The following is a 24,049-nucleotide window of genomic DNA, read 5'->3' as shown; positions in this document are numbered from 1 at the left end:
TCATTACCACTAATAAAGTATTTACCTGCTCTTTTTTGCCTTTATAAATTACAGTTCTGGCTCTTTTGTAATCGTTTGCTCACGAAATGCCTCGCGGAACAGCATGGCCAATCAATTTTGTAAATGGATGTCCCTGATGTAAGGCCGGCTTCCATAATTACATTTAAAGTGGTTTAATTCAGAGCTGGGGCAAGACCCAGTGAAGAATCCTGATTTTATCAGAATTTAAAAGCCTGAAGACTTGTAAAGAACGGTGTCTCCATTATCTGCCCCCGTTTGAGAAAAACAGATTGCAGGATTAACTGAACTGCTGCATAAACAAATTAAATTTGGGGAGACAATAACACAAATGTTGTTCATCATTAAGGTTTCTGGATTAATAATGACAAGAAAAACAGGCCACCTCGGTGTTGCGACATGGCCTTCGTGCAACTGAACAGACACCTAATTGAATCTCTCTTCTGAGAGTGGTTCCGCAGGCAGCCCTCTTTGCTAACTTGGCCCTGAAAAACTATCTGAACAAATGCTTTCTTGCTTGGGGGACAGCATGGCCATCCTTTATTCATAGGGGATTGTCGCAGGTTTGCTGCATTCTTGGAAGAACCAAGAACCTCTACTGGTATTTGAACTCTTACTTCCTCTTCATGCTCAGTGACTCGGAACAGGAAACGTCTGCAGGGTCAGGCCCACTGGGGTGACCTGGGCTCCCCTGGATGTGAGTTTGGCGTTCTTGGGACAGTTAGTGGACGTCAGGTGTGTGCCCAGGGGAAGAGAAACTGGTGCCAATGTGCAGATAAGCACCTTCTGTTTTTTTCTGATACTTTAAAAAAAATGTTTATTTGGCTGCATTGGGACTTGGCTGCTGCATGGGAGAGCTGCGTTGCAACACTCGAGGGCTGCGTTGTGTCATGCAAGATCTTTGTTGCAGCACACAGACTCTCACTCTCTAGTTGAGTTTGCCCCGCAGCATGTGGGATCTTAGTTCCCCAACCATGGATTGCACCTGCACCCTCTGCATTGCAAGGTGGATTTTAAACCACGGAACCACCAGGGAAGTCCCTGTTATCTGCAACTTGATGTTAATTCTTGGGAAGGAGATAATGAGCCCAGGGATACCAAGGCATTAAAGGGCCAGGGCAGTGTCACGCCCGTGTAGGACCAGCCTGGCTCTCAGCTACACTGCTTGGTACCTATCACCTGTTTGCTTGTCCAGAATATGACCTAATTTCATGCTAAACCACCTATTTTGTTGTTCAGGTCATATATTCATCCAACTATTAATTCCACTAATATTGACTCCATGCCCATTCTGTGCCCAGCACTGTTCTGGGTACTCGGGAAACAGCAGAGACCAATACATACAAACATCCCTGCCGCTGAGGAGCTTATATCCAACCTATAAATAGGTCCATGTTCAACATGTGAGGGAGAACTGCTTAGGAGGAAACATAAATCAAGCAAGGATGGGAGACATCAGAGCAAGGCTCGCTCCTAAGACAGTGACTTAGCCAGCAAAGCCCGAGGGACAGAGAGTGAGCCACCTGGGACTCAGGGGACAGAACTTTCCGGGAACAGCAGGTGCAAAGGCCAGGAGGCAGGAGTGTGCTCAGCCCTCAAGGAGGTGGGTGGAGATAAGCAGAGTGGGATGGGGCAGGAGCTGAGCTTAGGAAGGTGATGGGCAGGAAGGATGCTCCTGGAGGCAGAGGTCCACTCAGATGTGCTATGTAATCGATCCATGGCCATCTAGCTCAGTACCTGTGTGCAACAGGCGTCCCACAGATGTTCACGTAACAAAGGAAGGAACAATGAATGCAGCCCTAGTGGTTAAGAACCCACCTGCCAATGCAGGTTAGACATAAGAGATGCAGGTTTGATCCCTGAGTCAGGAAGATCTCCTGGAGGATGGCACAGCAACCCACTGCAGTACTCTTGCCAAGAGAATCCCACAGACAGAAGAGCCTGGCAAGCTGGTCACACAGAGTCTGACATGACTGAAGCAACTTAGCACACAAGTGCAAATTGCACATGGCACGGCATACATCCCACACTGCCTGGCCCTGATGGGTCTTTCATTAATATAAAGTTCTGCTCAATAAGTAGGTGGCAAAACTCTGCCAAGTGTCCCAAGATGGGCAGTCGTGCAAAGGAGCGAGCCTCACAGAGACAGGGGGAGAGCTGTGGGTGAGCCCAGGCTCAAAGGGCCGTCAGCCTGAGCCCTGGGGTGCAGAGGGAGGGCCGGGGGTTCCAGAGGACGCTCGTGAAAACCTGTCAGTGCTGTGAGTGACTCAAGGCTGCTGAATCCTGAATGAATGGAGTTGATGGAGGTTCTGCCTGGAGTTCTGGGCCCCCACAAACTCAGGCCAACATCTAACACCCGTCTGATTCCTGGAGCAAAGGCACTGATGCGGAACTGGCCACCTGGGCAGGTATCAGCTCAGCCGGGTGATGCTTTGACACATCTCAGACGGTTGCTTCATGGACCAAAGCATCAGTGATGCCCAAGTGCTTACACTCAAGCACAGCTTTGCCAGGATGGTCCCTCCCTCTTAGGTCTCAGCAGCTTCTAGAAAAGCTTCAGGTAATACTAGATTCACAAATCTCAAAACTACTATGCGTACGTGCTAAGTCATTTCAGTTGTCTGACTCTGTGACCCCCATGGACTGTAATCCACCAGGATCCTCTGTCCATGGGGTTCCCCAGGCAAGAATACTGGAGTGGGTCGCCATGCTCACCTCCGGGGGCTCTTTCTGACCCCGGAATCGAACCCGGGTCTCTTATGTCTCCTGTATTGGCAGGTGGGTTCTTTACCACTAAGCCATCAGGGAAGCCCCTGAAGTGCCTGGGTTAGAATCAAATGGGTGCTTTTAAGTTTGTTGCCACTTTTCCCGCATAGCTGAGATGCCCCCTCCTCACCCCATACGTGTTTCCATGGCAGCATCAGAGTTCCTAACCACTTGGTTTTGGGGTTTGCAGCCACAGCCTTCTGCTGCACAGAAGAAGCTACCTTCCTGGTATCAGCACAGCTCTATTCCAATTGCCCAGGTGCCGCTCAGGTGCGTCCCCATTCAGCACCCTCACCGCCCCAGCCTCTGCTTTACCCCTTGGACTCTGTCATTTGCATCCAAGAGTGGACTCTGGGGAAACTCACTTCTCTTAGAATGAATGCAGCCCCCCACCCCACCTGGGGGCCCATCATCTAACACCCACATCTCCATCACCTCCATCCGTGAGGCTGAGCACAGAGGCCTGGGGAATCTTAACCCTCTGAAAGGGATCAAGCCGGTCTGTGCGGAGACTCGGGTGGAAGAGGAAGCCAAGGTTCCTGCAGGTTTCCTGCTGCTGCTTTGGAGCTCATGGCCCCTCAGACGGCCTCCAGCAGCAGTGGCACCTGGCAATTCAATGACCGACATCCTCCTGACAGCCCGGCCAGCGGTTTGCAAACCAAGTGACTCAGGAGACCGGAAGTCGCAGTCCTTTCAGTCTCGCACCACTGTCTCCTGGGGTCAAGCACTTGAGGATCTTGTCTGCTAAGTCGCTTCAGTCGTGTCCGACTCTGTGCGACCCCATAGACGGCAGCCCGCCAGGCTCCGCCGTCCCTGGGATTCTCCAGGCAAGAATACTGGAGTGGGTTGCCATTTCCTTCTCCAGTGCATGAAAGGGAAAAGTGAAAGTGAAGTCACTCAGTCGTGTCCGACTCTTAGCGACCCCATGGACTGCAGACTACCAGGCTCCTCCATCCATGGGATTTTCCAGGCAAGAGTACTGGAGTGGGGTGCCATTGCCTTCTCCAGGATCTTGTCTAGAAGGTGATAATCTCTGCAACCAGCTGTTGGCTGCCCGTGATCCCAGAGTTCGTCTAGTTTAAAACTAAACCAACCAGCTGTCATCAACAGCTCCTTCTCAGTTTGACTGCAGCTTCAGTGGTGCCACTTACAAGGAGGTGACAAAGTGCTAGCGCCCACACCGGTGAGCTGGGCATCACCACGGAGCCTGTGGGCACATTGTCTTAACTGTCGTGGCAGGCGGCACCAGTCACAGTCACAGGGGAACTGGAGTTCTGGAAAAGCCACAACCCACTGCCTTTCCCAACCGGAGTCCTCCCTCTGCCCAGGGTGGGGGCCGCAACTGTGGGCTGGGGGCTGCTGACCGGAGGTGGCAGAGTCAGGGCACCTCCTGGGGGGCCAGTCCAGTTCAGACTTCTCCCAGCTCCAAAGCTGCGCTCACACTGCCGGCTGTTCTGTCTGCTGTCTTCTCCCCGTGGGGAGGGTCTCAGGCTCCCTCCAGACACCTCCCACCCTGCCCCTCCTGCCTGTGGGCAGCCCCAAGGACCCATATCCATGTCTTCACCTCCTCCGGTGCCATCCACGCTCAAGTCCACATAGACCTCCTCTGTGGAGCTGACTCAGGGCTTGAGGTTTCCACCCACTTCAGTGCATGGAGCACTCCTGACGGTGCAGCAAAGTGGCCCAGGGTGTGTCTTGACCTCTAATGCAAGGGGGGCAGTGTGTCCCCATGGTGTCCAGCACAGGCTGGCCCTCGGGGGGACTGAGAGGGAGGTGAGGACACCTGGGGCTGCTTCTCCTCTCACCCCCTCTGTGGAGCGCTTCTGCAGTAATGCAGGGGCCCTGTTTAGGGTGGGCGAGAGGGGAATTTAGAGTGGGTGAGAGGGGAGGTTTAGAGTGGCACAGACCCCTGTGGAGTCCTCAAAACCAGCCTAGAAACATGGCAGCAGCCTTCGCTCTAAAAATGAGAAAAACTTTGAATTTAACCTCAAAGGATGAGGACATTGAGTCAAACGAAGATCATCTCCTTTTGATATCAGGAGGTTAGAAAGAAGTTTTATTTTATGAACTTGTAAATCTAGTTTTCCTCCCCAACTGAATGACTTTTGTGCTTCAGTTTCTTTCCTTCTCTGTAGAAAGGAGAGGGGCTTCTGGAATCCTTGCCAAGGCTGGCGGGAGTGGGGGTGGCTGTCTGCATTAATGACCCCAAGAGCTATGGGTGATTGGCATTAGTGCTAGGCTTTGGGGAAATGTATACTTCCATGAACAACGTGAATTTAAAAAAAATAGAGGGACTTCCCTGATGGCCCACTTGTTAAGACTCCAAGCTCCCAATGCAGAGGGCCCAGGTTTGATCGCTGGTCAGGGAACTAGATGCCACATGCCACAAGTTAACAATCTCACATGCTTCAACTAAGAGCCGGTGCAGCCAAATAAAAGAAACAATTTTTAAAATTAAAAGAAATAAAATATAGCAACTTCTTTCCCAATTTACAATCAAAAAGGGAAGACTAACAGGACCACTGAGTCACCTTCATAGTTGGTGGCCTCAAAGTCTTCAGAAGACACAGCTGGGTAAGAGCAGGGCTATACCACAGCTTCTAAGTGGCTATGCACATTGGGGTTGCCACATCACTAAATGCATTTTTAAACATCTGTGAAAAAAAAGCTTACACAAATTTTCCAGGGCCCAAACAGAAGACATGATAGTCTCTGTTCATTTTGCAAATGGTTGTCCTGGTTTACTGGTGGGAGACTTAAATTCTCCATCACTTTTGCAAATGATCCACTTTTCCCAGAAGGCCCAGGAAAGGTCAACCCGTGGAACTGAATTAACCATTCTGGTCGATGTGGTCCAATCATTAAGGAATTGATCAGACTTCTCCAGAGCTCAACCTCATCTGGTCATTCAACCTCATGGATCGACACAGTCACATCAATGGGGTGGGGACCTGGTAACCAGCCCCGCCACTGGCAAGGGGAAAGACGGACTCAGCGGACTCAGCGCCAAGGCCAGGGCCCTTTACCAGTAGTAGGGAAGGAGAGTTGCAGAACAGCAAGGCCCACCTGGAAATGCCAAAATACACACCAGTGTGAAAAGGGAGGGAACGGGCAGAGAAGAAATACACTTCTCTCTCCAAGATCTTTTTTTTTTTTTTAATGAGTTCAGTTCAGTCGCTCAGTCGTGTCTGACTCTTTGCGACCCCATGAATCGCAGCACGCCAGGCCTCCCTGTCCATCACCAATTCCCGGAGTTTACCCAAACTCATGTCCATCGAGTCGGCGATGCCCTCCAGCCATCTCATCCTCTGTCGTCCCCTTCTCCTCCTGCCCCCAATCCTTCCCAGCATCAGGGTCTTTTCCAGTGAGTCAACTCTTCACATGAGGTGGCCAAAGTATTGGAGTTTCAGCTTCAACATCAGTCCTTCCAATGAACACCCAGGGCTTATCTCCTTTAGGATGGACTGCTTGGATCTCTTTGCAGTCCAAGGGATTCTCAAGAGTCTTCTCCAACACCACAGTTCAAAAGCATCAATTCTTAAGCGCTCAGCTTTCTTCATAGTCCAACTCTCGCATCCATACATGAATACTGGAAAAACCATAGCTTTGACTAGATGGACCTTTGTTGGCAAAGTAATGTCTCTGCTTTTTAATATGCTATCCAGGTTGGTCATAACTTGCCTTCCAAGGAGTAAGCGTCTTTTAATTTCATGGCTGCAGTCACCATCTGCAGTGATTTTGGAGCCCCCCAAAATAAACTCTGACACTGTTTCCACTGTTTCCCCATCTATTTCCCATGAAGTGATGGGACCAGATGCCATGATCTTAGTTTTCTGAATGCTGAGTTTTAAGCCAACTTTTTCATTCTCCTCTCTCACTTTCATCAAGAGGCTTTTTAGTTCTTCCTCACTTTCTGCCATAAAGGTGGTGTCATCTGCATATCTGAGGTTATTGATATTTCCCCCGGCAATCTTGATTCCAGCTTGTGTTTCTTCCAGCCCAGCGTTTCTCATGATGTACTCTGCATATAAGTTAAATAAGCAGGGTGACAATATACAGCCTTGACATACTCCTTTTCCTATTTGGAACCAGTCTGTTGTTCCATGTCTAGTTCTAACTGTTGCTTCCTGACCTGCATACAGGTTTTTCAAGAGACAGGTCAGGTGGTCTGGTACTCCCATCTCTTTCAGAATTTTCCACAGTTTATTGTGATCCACACAGTCAAAGGCTTTGGCATAGTCAATAAAGCAGAAATAGATGTTTTTCTGGAACTCTCTTGCTTTTTCAATGATCCAGCGGATACTGGCAATTTGATCTCTGGTTCCTCTGCCTTTTCTAAAACCAGCTTGAACATCTGGAAGTTCACGGTTCACATATTGCTGAAGCCTGGCTTGGAGAATTTTGAGCATTACTTTACTAGCATGTGAGATGAGTGCAATTGTGCGGTAGTTTGAGCATTCTTTGGCATTGCCTTTCTTTGGGAATGGGATGAAAACTGACCTTTTCCAGTCCTGTGGCCACTGCTGAGTTTTCCAAATTTGCTGGCATATTGAGTGCAGCAGTTTCACAGTATCATCTTTCAGGATTTGAAATAGCTCAACTGGAATTCCATCACCTCCACTAGCTTTGTTCGTAGTGATGCTTTCTAAGGCCCACTTGACTTCACATTCCAGGATGTCTGGCTCTAGGTGAGTGATCACACCTTCATGATTATCTGGGTCGTGAAGATCTTTTTTGTACAGTTCTTCTGTGTATTCTTGCCACTTCTTCTTAATATCTTCTGCTTCTGTTAGGTCCATATAATTTCTGTCCTTTATCGAGCCCATCTTTGCATGAAATGTTCCCTTGGTACCTCTAATTTTCTTGAAGAGCTCTCTGCTGCTGCTGCTGCTGCTGCTAAGTCACTTTAGTTGTGTCCGATTCTGTGTGACCCCATAGACGGCAGCCCACCAGGCTCCCCCATCCCTAGGATTCTCCAGGCAAGAACACTGGAGTGGGTTGCCATTTCCTTCTCCAATGCATGGTCTTTCCCATTCTGTTGTTTTCCTCTATTTCTTTGCATTGATTTCTGAGGAAGGCTTTCTTATCTCTCCTTGCTATTCTTTGGAACTGTGCATTCAAATGGGAATATCTTTCCTTTTCTCCTTTGCTTTTTGCTTCTCTTCTTTTCACAGCTATTTGTAAGGCCTCTTCAGATTGCCATTTTGCTTTCTGGCATTTCTTTTCCATGGGGATGGTCTTGCTCCCTGTCTCCTGTACAATGTCACGAACCTCTGTCCATAGTTCATCAGGCACTCTGTGTATCAAATCTAGTCCCTTAAATCTATTTCTCACTTCCACTGTATAATCATAAGGGATTTGATTTAGGCCATACCTGAATGGTCTAGTGGTTTTCCCTACTTTCCTCAATTTTTGTCTGAATTTGGCAATAAGGAGTTCATGACCTGAGCCACAGTCTGCTCCTGGTCTTGTTTTTGCTGACTGTATAGAGCTTCTCCATCTTTGGCTGCAAAGAATATAATCCGTCTGATTTCGGTGTTGACCATCTGGTGCTGTCCATATGGTCATAGTCAATTTTTGCTTTGGGACCTGATAAGAGGGTTCCCAGCTGCCACTCATTCACATCCAGAAGTTTATTTGAGCCAGAAACTCGCCTAAGCATTGCCTTTTCTCCTCGGGGCGGGGGGCGCAGGCCTTCCCGGGAGTGCGATGTTCTCGTGGAACATCTCATGATGTTCTCTAGGGTTCTGTCCCTTTCCTGTGTGGACAGCACCTTAGACTCACGGTGGGGACAGATATTCTCCTTCTACAAGGACGCTAGGGGGCTGGGTGGGGGGGCCTTGGCCCTCTCATGGACACTCCACACACAGAAGGAAGAAACTGCAAACAGACACCCCGGGGGCCAGTTGTGACCTGGAGAGGTGAATCAGTGGTCCCTGGCCCCAAAGGGCACACACTGTGGTGGATGTGTGGGTGTGGGGGCGGGGGACCAGGGTTGGGGCAGAGGGCCAAGTGAGCCGTCTGCATCCTTCTGGTCACTGCATTTCCATGTGCCCTCCTCTTAGGCAAATGTTTGCCAAACTTCAGCCTCTAGGGAGCCCATCAGTTTTCACATAGTCTGCATTATTCATTTTTTCAAAAATGACCCTTGGATTGATTTGCCTTTTTTTTTTTTTAACAGAAAGAATATCCACTGTCTTGTTCTAAGCAATCATACCTGTGAAAGCACAGGTCTGATATGAACCTTACACTTCTTGTCTTATTCTTATTGAAATGACTCCATCATTAGTTACATGTGTGCCTAAAGCACCTCACCTGCTGCTGGAGACGCTGTTTTTCTCTTACTCGATGGTGGAGGCACCTCAGCTGGGGACACAAACTCACAGACACTGTGCTGAACAGTTCCTGTGCATTATCTCAAGTCATTGTGAATCCAGTCCTCTAAAGTGTTTGCTGGCCCATTTTACAGGTGAGGAAATAGATTTGGAGAGGTTAAATGACCTAGTATCACACAGCTAACAAGTGGCTGAATTGGGTCTTAATCATAATTCTGCTTGATCTGACAGTTCCAGCTCTGAACAACTGCACAATCAAACGTCATTTCCTTAGTCTTTCTAGCAACTTTCTGAATCACCCGTTTCCCTGGTATCCCCTGCATTAGGCAAGATTAAGTTTGTTTGCAGTTATAAAAATATTCAAATTAATACTGGCTTTGAAAAGGCATAACTGTACTTTTTTCATATAAAGAAAGTCTAGGTGAGGTGTTCAGGGCTGATATGACGTTTCCTTAGAAATCAGATCACAGCAGCAAACATAGGGCCCTTGACCTCATGGAGCAAAATGGCTGCTGAGTTCCAGTCATCATAGACATGTTCTTGGATGGAAAAAGGAAAAATGAGGGTCCTTCTTCTTTATTTTAGAAAACATTTCTAGCAATCTCACATATTACTTCTATTTATACCTTACTGCCCAAAGTTTGGTCAAATGGCTTCTTTGGCTAAAGGAGGGCCTGGGAATCACTGTCATCTATTTTAGGTACAAAATAACACCCTATAAATCAGGATTCTGAAGAGCAAAGAGAGAACAGACATTGTCCGCTATGATACTCAATAAACTCCACAGCATCTGCTTAAAAACCTTGTCTTAATGTTAAGTCTGTGAAAATTGGGAAGAGTGTGTTAAATTGAAGTTCCCAGAATGAGAACATGTCTTTTACTAGATTCAAATCTGTCCCCAAATTAAACATTCTGGAAACACACACACACAAACTATTTTCTGTATATGACAGTCACCTCCAAGCCCATGGGAGACCCTGGTGTCTTCCACATCCCCATTTGGCCCGAGTTGGCTTAAATGCAGAGGAGAGAAGAGAACAATTTGTGTTCCCATTGTGAGGGTGCATTCTGGTCGTTTTTATTCTGCCCATAAAAGAAACTGGATTCATGCGTTTCAATACAATTTTCAAAAAAATAAGAATAGGAACAAATAAGCATTTCCAGTTAGTCGTAGGTTTGCTTGGAAATTAAATTACACATTTCTGGGGTGGTGGATTTACTCAGGGATGCCATATATTATAGGAGCAGATGCAGCCCATGACACACTGTGACTAAAAACCCCAAAGACTGAAATGGAAGTTTGATGTGACTATTTCCTGTCCAACTTGAGTTTGCCGGAATCGCTATCAATAGTTCATTTATTGCTTCGAGGCATACTTAGAAAGATAAGATGAAGGATTTTGAAAGCAAAATGAACTAGTTATTTAACATGTTAGTTACTCAGTCATGTCCGACTCTTTGTGACCCCATGGACTATAGCCCACCAGGCTCTTCTGTCCCTGGAATTCTCCCGGCATGAATACTGGAGTGGGTTGCCATTCCCTTCTCCAGGGGATCTTCCCAACCCAGGGATTGAACCCAGGTCTTCGGCATTGCAGGCAGATTCTTTACCATCTGACCCATCAGGGAAGCTCCATTATTTGATAATCAGTTGTAACTGTCAACCTACCTAAGATCTGTATAATAGAAAACCAAGCCTTCCCTGAATAAAGTTCGGCTACGGTGTTATTGTCGAAATCTGGAACTGGCATCACCAGGTAATGGAGGTTTACTCCTCTAAGGAAATATGCCTCTCAGTGCCCTGGCAGTAAAAGCAAAATTCTGTTCTGAATGGCTGGTAAGCAACCTGTCTCTCCCTGCTGATTGGCTCGTGGCTCCCCAAAGCGGGTGTTCATCTGGTTACCCAGGTATGCCAAAAACCAGAAGCTGACACTGCCTTTGCTGGGCACCCTGAGAGCTGGGCATGCCAGGCACACCTGGCGGCAGAGGTGCTGGGAGAGAGGCTGCTGTTTGCTGGAGGTGCTGGAACCCGTGTGATGTGTCCCTGTGAGTGGACACACACTCGGTCCTGAGCTGCGGCTGCCAGGAGGCTGTGTTTTCTCTCTCAAGCATGAGTCTGGGAGAACACGGAGCCCTAGACACACTGGTCCTGGGTCAGGGTTGGTGCCCAGATGGTGCTGAGGATGGAGTGCTGCCTGCCTACTACCCCCACCTCCAAAGTCTTGGTTTCCAGAAATACTATTCCTACATGATTCTCTGAAAGACCTGTCTGCTAGCCATTTGTTCTTTCTGAATCCTGGACACTTAGCCCAGGAAAAACTGCTTCATCTTAGAAAACGGAAAATGTTTCTCTTAGGTATCTTGCCCCTCTCACCACCGATAAACATTTCCCTTCTTGCTTTGTCCTGGAAGAAACCCCAAGCCAAGTGTGCGTGTTCACTGCTGACACACCTGTGCTGCGGAAGGCGCCGTCTCTCCACCTGGACTCAGCTTTGCATTGCTGACCTGCGCATACTCACCCATTTACTGCTGGCCTTTTTCTTTGTCCCCGCTCTGCCACTTGTTAGCTGATGTCCTCTTGAGCTGGGTCCTCCCAGCCTCAGCCTTTATAGCTGTAAAATGGGGATACTGATGGTCCTTACTGCAAAGTATGACTATGAGAATTTTCGGAGACCCTGCAGGAAAGAGATCTGGCTGTGTGCCTGGCCCAGTGTGGGGAAGGCCCCGTGTGTATTGTGTTCTTTTTTTAAATTTTCACTGGAGTATAGTTGTTTAATGTTGTATCAGTTACTGCTGTACAGCAAAGTGAATCCACTATACATATACACATATCCCCTCTTCTTTGAATTTCCTTCTCATTTAGGCCACCACAGACCACTGCGTAGCATGTTCTTCTTACTGTTGTTATTATTATCGATGCTGTTGTTGTTCTTAATTATCCTATTGTATATATTTGTGTAAACAGCCTCAGATCCTTTCTGGTGTGAGTTAGAGACCAAATAAATGATTAAACACTTTTTGTTTGCCATTCGATTGAAAGTCTGTCTTTGGCGTAACTCTGCAGTTCTTCTCGGGGACTTCTTTTGCTCCACTCCGGGGTGTCTGCGTGAATTCATTTAGCTGAAGTTTTATTTTTTTTCAACGATGAGTTTTTATTTTACATTTATTTTTTTATTTATGGCTGTGCTGAGTCTTCGTTGCTGTGTGTGGGCTTTCTCTACTCGTGACGAGCAGGGGCTACTCTCTAGCCGTGGTGTGCAGGCTTCTCATTTCGGTGACTTCCCTTGCTGGGGAGCACAGGCTGCATAGCACACAGGCTCAGTAGTTGTGGCGCACAGGCTTAGCTGCCCCGCGGTATGTGGGATCTTCCCTGACCAGGGATTGAACCCACACCCCCCTGCGTTGGCAGGTGGACTCTTCTTAACCACTGGACCACCAGGGAAGTAACTGGCTGCAGTTTTAGAGCAGCAATTCATTTTAGCTGCGATCAAGTTAAAATGGACTTTATGACAAGACTTTGTGAAGTTGTGTCGTGCCCTGGAGAGTCAGGTGGGGATAAATAAACTGTGACCTCGACTGCTTATTTTGGTCTGAGTTGATGGAACTTCAATCAAAAGAGTTTTGCATGGCATTCCTTGTTGTTGTTTTTTTTCCTGTTTATTATGAAGAGTGAGCCAGTCAGTCCAAATGGTTAACTCAGCTGTTGGTTGGATGTATGCAGAGGCAGAGAGGAAGCCCTGGGGGATAAGGATGCTGGCCCCCCAGTGCCCAGCGAGACCAGGTTTTCTTCTGACCTGCTTTTTGTGTCTGACTCGCCAGAGCAAACAGTCTTCTCGTGGAAGCAGCATGATTTTTATGTAGCTAAGAATTTTGTTCCTATTTAAGTTGACCTTTACATTCCCACTGAAGCTGGAACGGCGCCTGCCCAGACCTTTGGCGGCCGTGGGGAGCAGGCCAGGCCTCCTTCCCAACCTGCCGGCCAGGGCAAGAGCCCAGGATGCTGGCTGACTTACGGCTCCACGTACCTGCCCTCTCGGTCCATCTGCGGTGTTTCCTGCACGTTGCTGGTTGCTTAGGGGCTGCATTAATTGAATCTGGACGAGAAGTCTAGTGCCCTGGAAGTTGTCCAGCTATGTACATTGATTTGTTATATAAATTTAGGACTCAGAGGAGGAGGCAAGGTTAGCATTTAATTCAGTGGAGAAAGGCAGGCTCTTAGCGCTCAGCTCCCCTTCCTGTGCCCCCTCCTCTCATTCTGTATCTCTCTTCATAGAAAGCACAACCATTTTCCTTTAATTAGGCTGCAGAGAGCACAGGCTAGCATTAGGCCACTCAGCCACTCAGCCATGCTCACAGCCATGGCCATTTCCTATCTATTTTCTGTAGGGAAAGAAAAAAAAAAGTGTATATATGCACACATAACCCCCCAACAAGTCCAAGGGGGATGGAACAAAGGAAGCAGTGGAATTACTGTTTTGTGAGACTGAGGCCACAGGAGCCAGGAAACCCCGGAAAACAAGGTATTTTGCTGCCTCATGAGTCTTTTGGTTAAATGAACTGCTCTTTAAATTTTAAAGGACTCCTTAGGATAAATATCACTCTCTGGTATAGAATATATCCAACACATTCAGTCTATGTTTACAATAATTGTGATCGGTACATGTTTAAAATGATTCCCTTTCATAACAAAAAAATTTTTGTAGTGAATACATGTTTTTGAACTAAAGCTTTTATAGAGATGATGACAAATGACATGCTGTTTCTTCCCTTTCTTTGTCACTTTTATGCTTTCAGGTTTGCAGTTCCCAAAAACAAACAACTAAAATTCAGCTAACATATTCCTAGTTCTTATCTCCCTGTTGTTGTTGTTTGGTTGCTAAGTCGTGTCTGACTCTTTGCCACCTCATGGACTACAGTATGCCTGGCTGCCCTGTCCTTCACTATCTCCCAGAGTTTGCTCAAACTCATATCCACTGTGTCGACGATGCCATCCAATCATCTTATCTCCCTAAACTACATGAATGAGAGGAATAGATATGACCACGTATGTGAGCATCCATAAGTGCACGCTGAGATAGATAAGTGAATAAATAAGAGGAGAAGCGATAACCTTTCCTTAGAGTCAAAAGCTAAGTAATAAATACAGAATGAATGATGGAATTGGACAAAAATCAATCTTTGGCAAATAAGACAGTAACAGTCCTTTCAGGCAAGAATTGTTTATGAATGCTAAAACAACTGGAAAGGAGGATATTTATAGTCTTAAAGTATCACTAATTGATGATGAAGGTAAAAATAGAGAAGCCTGCACATTTGTCACTTTACCAGGGACCACAGTTAACAACACAAGTGAGAGGACAGATCTTCCTCGTGCCCCTCCTGCTGAGATCCCATCTAGTCCCATCACTTCCTGGCAGATAGATGGGGAAACAATGGAAACAGTGAGAGACTTTATATTCTCAGGCTCCAAAATCACTGCAGATCGTGATTGCAGCCATGAAATTAAAAGACACTTGCTCCTTGGAAGAAAAGCTATGACCAACCTAGACAGCATATTAGAAAGCAAAGACATTACTTTGCCAACAAAGGTCCATCTAGTCAAGGCTATGGTTTTTCCAGTAGTCATGTATGGATGTGAGAGCTGGACTATAAAGAAAGCTGAGTGCCGAAGAATTGATGCTTTTGAACTGTGGTGTTGGAGAAGACTCTTGAGAGTCCCTTGAGCAGCAAGGAGATCCAACCAGTTTGTCCTAAAGGAGATCAGTCCTGGGTGTTCATTGGAAGGACTGATGCTGAAGCGGAAGCTCCATTACTTTGGCCACCTGATGCGAAGAGCTGACTCACTGGAAAAGACCTTGATGCTGGGGAAGATTGAAGACAGGAGGAGAGGGGACAACAGAGGATGAGATGATTGGATGGCATCACTGACTCGACGGACACAAGTTTGAGTAAGCTCTGGGAGTTGGTGAAGGACAAGGAAGCCTGGTGTGCTGCAATCCATGGGGTCGCAAAGAGTCAGACATGACTGAACTGAACAGTTAACAACACGAGTGAAAGGACAAATCTGCCTCGTGTCCCTCCTGCTGAGATGCTTGGAGAGGGATGCAGTATCACCCCTGCCATTCCTGCAAGAAGGCACAGCCTGCAATGAATCAAGAGGAGCCATCAGACAGACCCAAAGGGTCAGGCATTCTACAAAATACCAGTCTGTGTATTTCATGAGAGAAGGCTCATGACAGCAAAGGGCTGAGGAGCCATCCCAGATTGGAAGCGATGATGGAGACATGAGGAAGGGATGGTGAGAGGGTTGATGAGAAGCTGGGGAAACACCAGCATCTCGTGGGGTCTGGCGGGGTAGGGACCTGGAGGGAGGAGGGGGGCAAAGCAGTATCACCAGTGACTCCAAGTATAGTAGAATGAATTGTGGCCTGCCAGGCACAGGTCCCAGGGCCCAGGGGGAAAACAGAGGGCAGTTGTGCTGCTGCTGCGGGTGGGGGGTGTGAATGGGGGAAGCAGGGCACCCGGGGGCATTTGCGATAAGACTAAGCTAGGAGGGGCTGAGTACCAACCAGCATGTGGTCCTGGGTGGGTGGTTCCACAGAGGGCAGAGTTGAGGGCAGAGGGCAGAAGTGAAGTGTGGCAGGTCCCCTGTTAGTGGCAGGCAGTTGGACGACAAGATAGTTTCCATCCAGGAGGTGGGAGGATTAACACAGGGCCAGAACCATCCCGGGGCTCAGTGGTAAAGATCCCCTGGAGAAGGGCATGGCAACCCACTCCAGGATTCTTACCCGGGAAATCCCATGGACAGAGGAGCCTGGTGGGCTACAGTTCATGGGGTCACAAAGAGTCAGACCATAACTGAAGCAACTGAGCATGCGCGCAGAGCCATCCTTGGTCACTTGTGTTCGTAGAAGAGGGCTGTCCCATGGTCCTTGTTGTTGTGTCCCCTCCCTGTCCTGTCTTCCACCAGGTCACAGGGGGTCCTGCTCTGATCACAGCTGTATTCTGTGAACGGTGGGAGTCACGGCCTTGCTGCTGACTTCTGGGACCATTCCATTTTTCACTTTCTCAGAATGGACCCAGATCACTGAGATGGGGAAGGAGGATACAGAGGCCATCCCTAGGGAGGAAGCTGTAGGACCCTCCCCTGCAAACACCCTCAGCTGCCTCATCCTCTCAGCCTCCATGCCCCCCAGCTGTCTGCCTGCTTCCCTCCTGCACCCGAGGAGCAGAACATACATGGAAAAAACCCACATGACCTTACTCCCAGATCAGCTCTCACACCTGTTCATTCTCACAGAGTCTAACGGGCACTCAATGTTGCCTGGCAATCCAGACACCATGCAAGCAAATTCATGTTTCTGGTCTCTGAGATGACTTTGTCTCTTTCCTTAAACATCCAGCACCCCTTCCTGCTTTTCTTTGATCTCAGCCAATGACCTCACTGTATTGAGTGATCAAGAGCTGCCTTGTCCTCTCACCCAAGTCCTGTTTTTCTCCCGGGACCCTGCCCCTGTGGCTGTTAGCATAGAAAGCTGTCCAGCTCTGTCCCTAGCCTCTCTTTCCTGCATCTTTTATTTGCTACAGATGAGACTCACATCCTCCCCTCTTCGACAAACTCCTCCGCACTCTGCCTGCCAAGTATTCCCTAGTTCTCTCTCTATTTCACAGAAGACTTCTCCAAACTGGTCTCTGTGGCGTCTGCAGTTCTCAGGTCACAACCTCCCTCCTGAGCTATTTCCACTTCCCACCTCTCCGAAGCAGCTCTGATCAAAGCCCAATTCAGCCACCAGCTCGCCACAGCCCCTCTATGGAATCAACACAGCTGACCACTGCTCCACTCTGCAAGCACAACCAAACCCCACATCCTGTGCTCCTTTCTGAACTACATCTTCTGGACATGGAAACGTGGGGACTCTCTTGGCCTTTTTCTCTGGGAGCTGAGCAGGAAGAGATCTGAACTGGAGTCTGGGCCTAGCGGGGGTCTGGATGTGAAGTGTGGCCCAGGGTTGGCTAGACCTTGAGGCAGGGTTTCAGGAGGCGTTGGGCTCCCCAGGACCAGGCAGAGGGGAAGCTCCTGGGCAAGGTGGCTCCCTGCCTATTACCTCAAGGGGGCAGCTTTGAGTTGTTGTTGTTGTTCAATCAGTAAGCCTGACTCTTCGTGACCCGGTGGACGGATGGTGGCACGCCAGGCTTCCCTGTCCTTCACTATCTCTGGTAGCTTGCTCAAACTCATGTCCATTGCGTTGGTGATGTCATTCAACCATCCCATCCTCTGTCGCCTCCTTCTCCTCCTGCACTCAGTCTTTCCCAGTATCGGGGTCTTTTCCAATGAGTGGGCTCTTCGCATCAGGGGGCCAAAGTATTGGAACTTCAGCTTCAATGTCAGTCCTTCCAATGAATATTCAGGCCTGATTTCCTTTAGGATTGACCTCTTTGTAGCTGTGAGTTATGAGGCCACATTTACATGGCAGGGGTGGTGGGGGTCGGTGTTAGATGGGGACCCTGGACTGGTAGTGTGGGGGTGGGAGAAGTGGGGGGGAGGGGCTCCAGCAGTGCCCACGACAGAGGTGGAAGATCATAAGTTCTGGTCAGGTAAGTCTGAGGGTCAAGTGAGCAGTTTGGTGTTTCACTGGAGCTTAGAGCACATCTTGCACACTCTGATGCTAAAACACATCCCAAATCCAACCACTTGACTCTGCACCCATCTGATCCAACCCACCATCTCTCGCATGGGAAAACTGGAGGAGCCTCCTAAGAGCTGCTACTATCCATTCTCCATGGCAGCTGCAGTGAGCTTTCAAAGCACATTTCGGCAGGTCACTGCCTTTGCTTTGTGGAAAGAGCCATCTCAGCCCAGGCCCAGAGAGAACCACGTGATACAGTGGCCCTGACCTCCGCTCACTCCGCAGCAGCTTTGGTCCCCAGATGTTCCCAGACCCCTCCCTGTTGAGGACCTCTGTGCCCACTGTGCCCTCTGGCTGGACTCCTCTCTCCCCACATCTGGCAGGCCTGGCTGTGTCTCAGCATCGGCCCCGGCCACCTCGACTCCTCTCTGGAGTTGCTTTATCACACTTTGCTTCTTGAAGTTGTTTCCTAGCCCTTCGCACCATTGGAAATGGTCTTATTTCCATATTTATGCACTTGCATGTGGCCTGCCCTCCTCTGGAATATAAAATCCAGAAAGGCTGGCTTTTTTCAGTCTTATTCATAACTCTATCTGCAGAACACAGCACACAGCAGGCACTTAATACATGTTTATTGAATGAATGCATGCATGCGTGTGTGCTCAGTCATGTCCGACTCTTCATGATGCTGTGAACTGTAGCCTGTCAGAGTCCTCTGTCCATGGGATTCTCCAGGCAAGAACACTGGAGTGGGTTGCCATTTCCTTCTAAATGGGGATCTTTCCAACCCAGGGATCAAACCCACATCTCCTGTGTCTCCCGCATTGGCAGATGGATTTCTTTACCACTGAGCCACCTGGGAAGCCCCTTACTGAATGAAAGAGTAAATGAAAAGCATATACCAAAACCATGATGGGTTTGGCAACTAGGAGACCATTAGAATCTTAACTGGGAGGAACTGCAGAGGAAATGAGCTGAGTGTAGTTTACTACTTCAGAGACAGACAGATGGACAGTCACATGTCCATCTGATGTCCATCCCTACGTGCAAATCACCATGCCAGGTGCTGAGGATCCACAGGGGAAGATGTGTCTTGTTCTGAGGTGCTCAGACACAGGAAGACACAGTGGTGTGTGAGCTGGAACACAGCCAGCTCAGGGGCCCAAGGTCAGGGTCACTTTGCCTCCCCTCATGACCACTGTCACCAAATGGCTGTCTTTCAGGCATGGTCAATTTGGAATATTCTTTTGTAACATGGGTTCTATCAACATAAGCAAACTAGCTTTGATTATTCAGCAGGTTTAACCCAGCAAGTTAAAATATCAAGTGACTCTTTAAAGATCAGGTTTTTTAATGGGCTTCTTACTTTTCAAAGTGAAGAAGCAGTGAAACCAGTTGGGTCTGCTTGTGAGCCCTATCTCAGTGCAGGTGAGACCTGACCTCACCCCAGCGGCTGCTCAGAGACTCATGCTACACAGAGATGTAATCTACCATGAAGAAAGATGGGGAAACCCCAAAGAAGAGGGAGCTGCAGGGGATTCAAATGTTCCCGAATCATCTGCTTTCCACCCAGGGATGGAATTTAGTGATTCATTCTTCTAAAATATATTTGGTCATTTTTCTTCTTCCATTAAATTACCTTCCTATGAAATATTACTCAGCCGTAAAAGGGACGAGATTGGGTCATTTGTAGGATGTGGATGGACTTAGAGTCTGTCATTCAGAGTGACGTAAGTCAGCAAGAGAAAAACAAATATCATATATTGACACATAGATGTGGAATCTAGAAAAAAAATGGTACAGAAGAACCTATTTGCAGGGCAGGAATAGAGACGTAGACCAAGAGAATGGACATGTGGACACAGTGGGGGGAAGGGGAGGTTGGGATGAATTGGGAGCAGCATTGATATATATGCACTACCATGTGTAAAATCGGTAGCTAGTGGGAAGCTGCTGTATAACACAGGGAACCTGGCTTGGTGCTCTGTGTTGACCTCAAGGGGTGAGAGGGAGGCTCAAGAGAGAGGGGATATATATATAGCTGATTCACGTTATTGTACAGCAGAAACCAACACAACACTGTAAAGCAATTACACTCCAATTAAAATAAAAAGTTACCTTCCTAAGCTGGGAGAGATAACCCATTTCCTCTTTAGGGAAGGTCTTGGTTATAACATAAACTAAAAATGCTTTTTTTACCCAAAGTTTAAGATAATGGCAGTCCAAAGATATAAATGCATGATGTTAGCCACGGGAGAGTCTGCTACAATCAAGATGAGCCTCCACACGAACCATTTTTGAGACATGTCATTATGTAAAGTGGGGCATATCTATATTCACTGGGGATACTTCAGTTTAATTTTTCTGAGGGGATAAAAATTATAATGAGAAAGTACATCAATGTTATTTTACTCCAATCTATGGAATATTGAACTAGCCTTCAAAGTCCTTGCTTAGTTTCTCTTCAAAAAAATCACTTGCTCCTTGTCTCTTCTTCATGAAAGTCAAGAGTAAGATAATAGTGACAACTATCTCCACTATGATTTAATATTATACCAGTGATTCTAGGAAATTCAATAAAACAAGAAAAATAAATAGGAAGTGTAACTACTGGAAAGGAAAGAAAACAGCAGTTGTTATTTGCAGCTGATAATCATCTGCCTAGAAATATGAAAATAATCTACTAAAATACATTTAAACAAAAAGAATTCAGGATAAGAATAAGTTACAAAACCCACTATTTTCCCTATCTACAAATATTTTTAAAATTAGAAAATATAACAAAAAGATCCCATTTGCAATAGCAACAAAACTATCAGTTCAGTTCAGTTCAGTCGCTCAGTCGTGTCCGACTCTTTGAGACCCCATGAATTGCAGCACACCAGGCCTCCCTGTCCATCACCAACTCCCGGAATCTACCCAAACTCATGTCCATCGAGTCGGTGATGCCATCCAGCCATCTCATCCTCTGTCGTCCCCTTCTCCTCCCGCCCCCAATCCTACCCAGCATTAGGGTCTTTTCCAATGAGTCAACCCTTCGCATGAGGTGGCCAAAATATTGGAGTTTCAGCTTCAACATCAGACCTTCCAATGAACACCCAGGACTGATCTCCTTTAGGATGGATTGATTGGATCTCCTTGCAGTCCAAGGGACTCTCAAGAGTCTTCTCCAACACCACAGTTCAAAAGCATCAATTCTTCGGCACTCAGCTTTCTTCACCGTCCAACTCTCACATCCATACATGACCACTGGAAAAACAAAACTATAAACAATAGTAAAATAAGCCTAAAAGTAAATGTGCAAGCTCTGTGAAGAGACCTACCAGAAGAAAACCACTGAACTGAAGACAGCTCACAGAAATATAAGTGGTAATGTTCAATTTTATAAATGTTTGAAACTAACCTAAAAGTTCAATTAAAAAATTCAGTTAAACTCCCTAAATGATTTTTTTTAATGGAATTAGACATGGTAATTCATTTGGAAAAGTAAAAGAATAGCTAACAAAACTACACATCAAAGATAGAAACAAACTCTAATACCATAGTAATTAAAAGAGTGTGGCAGAATCCAGAAATAGAAAAGAAACGGATCAAATAACAGGGTAGCAAGTCCAGAAGTGGATTCATCTGTATGAAAGAATTTAGCTCAATATATAATAATGAAATAGCAGAAAAAAAGACTATTTTAAAAGCTATTAAGAAAGTTTTTTCTACACTTGGAAAAAGTAAAATTAGTGTCTTTAAAGAATAAACGAGCATGAAAAAAATTCTGGAAGAATTAAAGATGTCAATGTGAAAAAAAGCTACAAAAGTGAAATAATAGAGCAGAATATAACTTTCAGTTGGAGGAGATTTTCCTAAAGAGGAGACAAAATTCAGAAGTTACTCTAAAGAAGATTTGATTAGGTAAAAATTAAAATGTTTATAAGAAAAAATACTGTAAGGAAAAGACTACTCACAGACTTGGAAGAAGATCTTTTCAAAACACAAATCTGATAGAGGACTAATGTCCCAAGTATTCAAAACTCTTAAAACTCAACAGAAAAAGAACAACCCAATTTAAAAAATGGACAAAAGATCTGAACAGACACCTCATCAAAGAAGATATATAGAGGGCAAATAAACATATAAAAAGATGCTCCCAGTCATTTTTCATCAGGGAAATGCAATTTACAACAACAATATGATATCACAACACCCCTATTAGAACAGCTAAAGTCCCAAACAGTGATGCCTGACGGTGGCGAGTTTGTGGAGCAACAGGAACTGTCATTTATTGCTGGTAGGAATGCAAAATGCCGCAGCCACTCTGGAAGACAGCTTGGCCGTTTCTTACAGAATTAAACACATTCTTACCATAGGATTCCAAATTGCGCCCTTTGGTTTATATCCAAATGAGTTGAAAACTTATGTCTACAGAAAAAAAAAACTGCACACAAATGTTTACAGCAGCTATACTCTTAATTGGCAGAACATGGAAGCAACGAACATGTCCTTTAATAGGTGAATGGTCCATCCAGACCATGGAATATTATTCATCAATAAAAAGGAATGAGCTATCAAGATATGAAAGATAAAGAAGAACCTTACAAGAACATTGCTAAAGTGAAAGAAACCAACCCAAAAGGCTTAAATACTGTGTGAGTCCAAGTATAGGACACATCTGGAAAAGGCAAAACTATTAAGGCAGTAAACATGTGGGTAGTCTGGAAAGTACACTGGCTCAAACCAGAATCCTCTCCTAGCTGAGGTTTCAACAGTAAGAAGTTGGGTGGCAGACAGTCAATTGGCTTGAGGGGCTGGGCCTTTGAGGGAGGGGCCTCAGTCTGAGACGTGATCACAGCAGTTATAGGAGCATAACCACATCATTAACGGCCATCTGATACAATCGAAAACAAAATCATTATCTTGATCCTTTTAACAATCTCAAGCTTAAAACCACTCACGGTCTAATTCAATAAGTAAGATACTTAAGTACAGAAAGTCACAAGCAAGAACAGATTTTGTGTCATATTAGCAAATCTGATTTTCATTAATGCAAGATGAATGTCTTCTATGAAACACTTTCATATCATATTAATGACATGATAGCAAGCAGCGTTCACCGGTTGCTAGGCAACATGAGGGCCCTCTAATGATGTCCTCGGTACTGGAGATGGAGGGAAAGAAGATGCCAGCGTTCTGAGGCTCTTCCCCACTTCTTGGCAACGGTTTCTGCTGGAAAACCACTATGGAGCTGAGAGGGGAGGGAATGAATGATGTCATTTACTATGTCACCTACACCTCTTCACCCTTTCCTCCTTTCCACGGCCTCACTAGTGAGAGAGCAAGAACTGAGAAGCAGGCTCAAAAGAGGCCATTCTGGGTGCTTTCCCTCTTCTAGGTCAGCAACAGACTCCTGGGAGACCAGGAGAGGCAACAGAGTGGATGCCTTGAGGGGTGTCTGTCAAGCCATATTTTGCTGGACTCTTCTCTGCTCCTTGCATTACTACCTCTTTGCGTGGCCAGGGAGGTGGCGGGGGGGGCGGTGGTTAGGTCCCCAGCAGTCATGCTGCGACTTCATGGTTCCATGAAGCCAATACAGCATCTGATCCAAGTCTTCTAGTTACGAACTAACATGCAACAACCATCCCCAAACTTAGTGGCACAGAGTGAAATCCGTTGTAATATGCTCACAATGACTCACTTCTGTGCCATGACTACAGCGGTTTCAAATGGGAAGACAAACACCTCAGGGCCACGCTGATGGTCGGGGCTGGAATCATTGGAAGTCTTCTCTGCCCACACATCTGGCCACCTGTGCTAGGATGACTCGAAAGCTGGGACTCTTGCTCGAGTGTCTACTTGGTCTTTCCAAACAACTTGGGCTTCCTTGCAGCATGGCAGCCTCAGGGTGCTTGGACTTCTTGGCTGACAGGTCTGGACTCTAAGAGCAAATGTTCCAGTAAAGAAGCTGGCCTTCTATAACTCAGCCTCAGAAGTCACACGGCCCCACTTTCGTCACACTCCATCGGTCAAAGCCATCGCAAGCCGGCCCAGAATCAAGGGAGGGGGCACAGACCCTATTTCTCTATGGGAACAGTGCCAGGTGGTTTGAAATTGCTGCCCTAGGCCATGCCAGTCACTCTCCGGGAAATCTGGAACTGGGACTGAGATGTACCCAGTTATTCTCTATGGGTTTTGGGGATTGTGACATGGAGGCATGGGGGCTGTGGAGCAACTGGGGAAACAGATCCGCAGAGAGAAAGCAGCGGCCAGGGCTCGGCTTTTTCCTGCCTCTTGTAGTCCCTGTCCTGAGGCCCA

General features: G+C 46.8%; 1 protein-coding gene across 1 annotated transcript in view; it reads right to left on the bottom strand.

Moving 5' to 3' along the window:
• CFAP61 (cilia and flagella associated protein 61) overlaps positions 1 to 24,049 on the bottom strand; it is a 252,305-nt gene that overhangs the window by 5,344 nt on the left and 222,912 nt on the right. The window lies entirely within an intron of this gene.

The sequence above is a fragment of the Giraffa tippelskirchi genome, chromosome 13 (genome assembly GCF_054371585.1).
Source record: "Giraffa tippelskirchi isolate mGirTip1 chromosome 13, T2T-mGirTip1v1.2.pri, whole genome shotgun sequence".
In the NCBI taxonomy this organism is placed as follows: Eukaryota; Metazoa; Chordata; class Mammalia; order Artiodactyla; family Giraffidae; genus Giraffa; species Giraffa tippelskirchi.
This window is presented reverse-complemented; position numbering and strand designations above follow the sequence as displayed.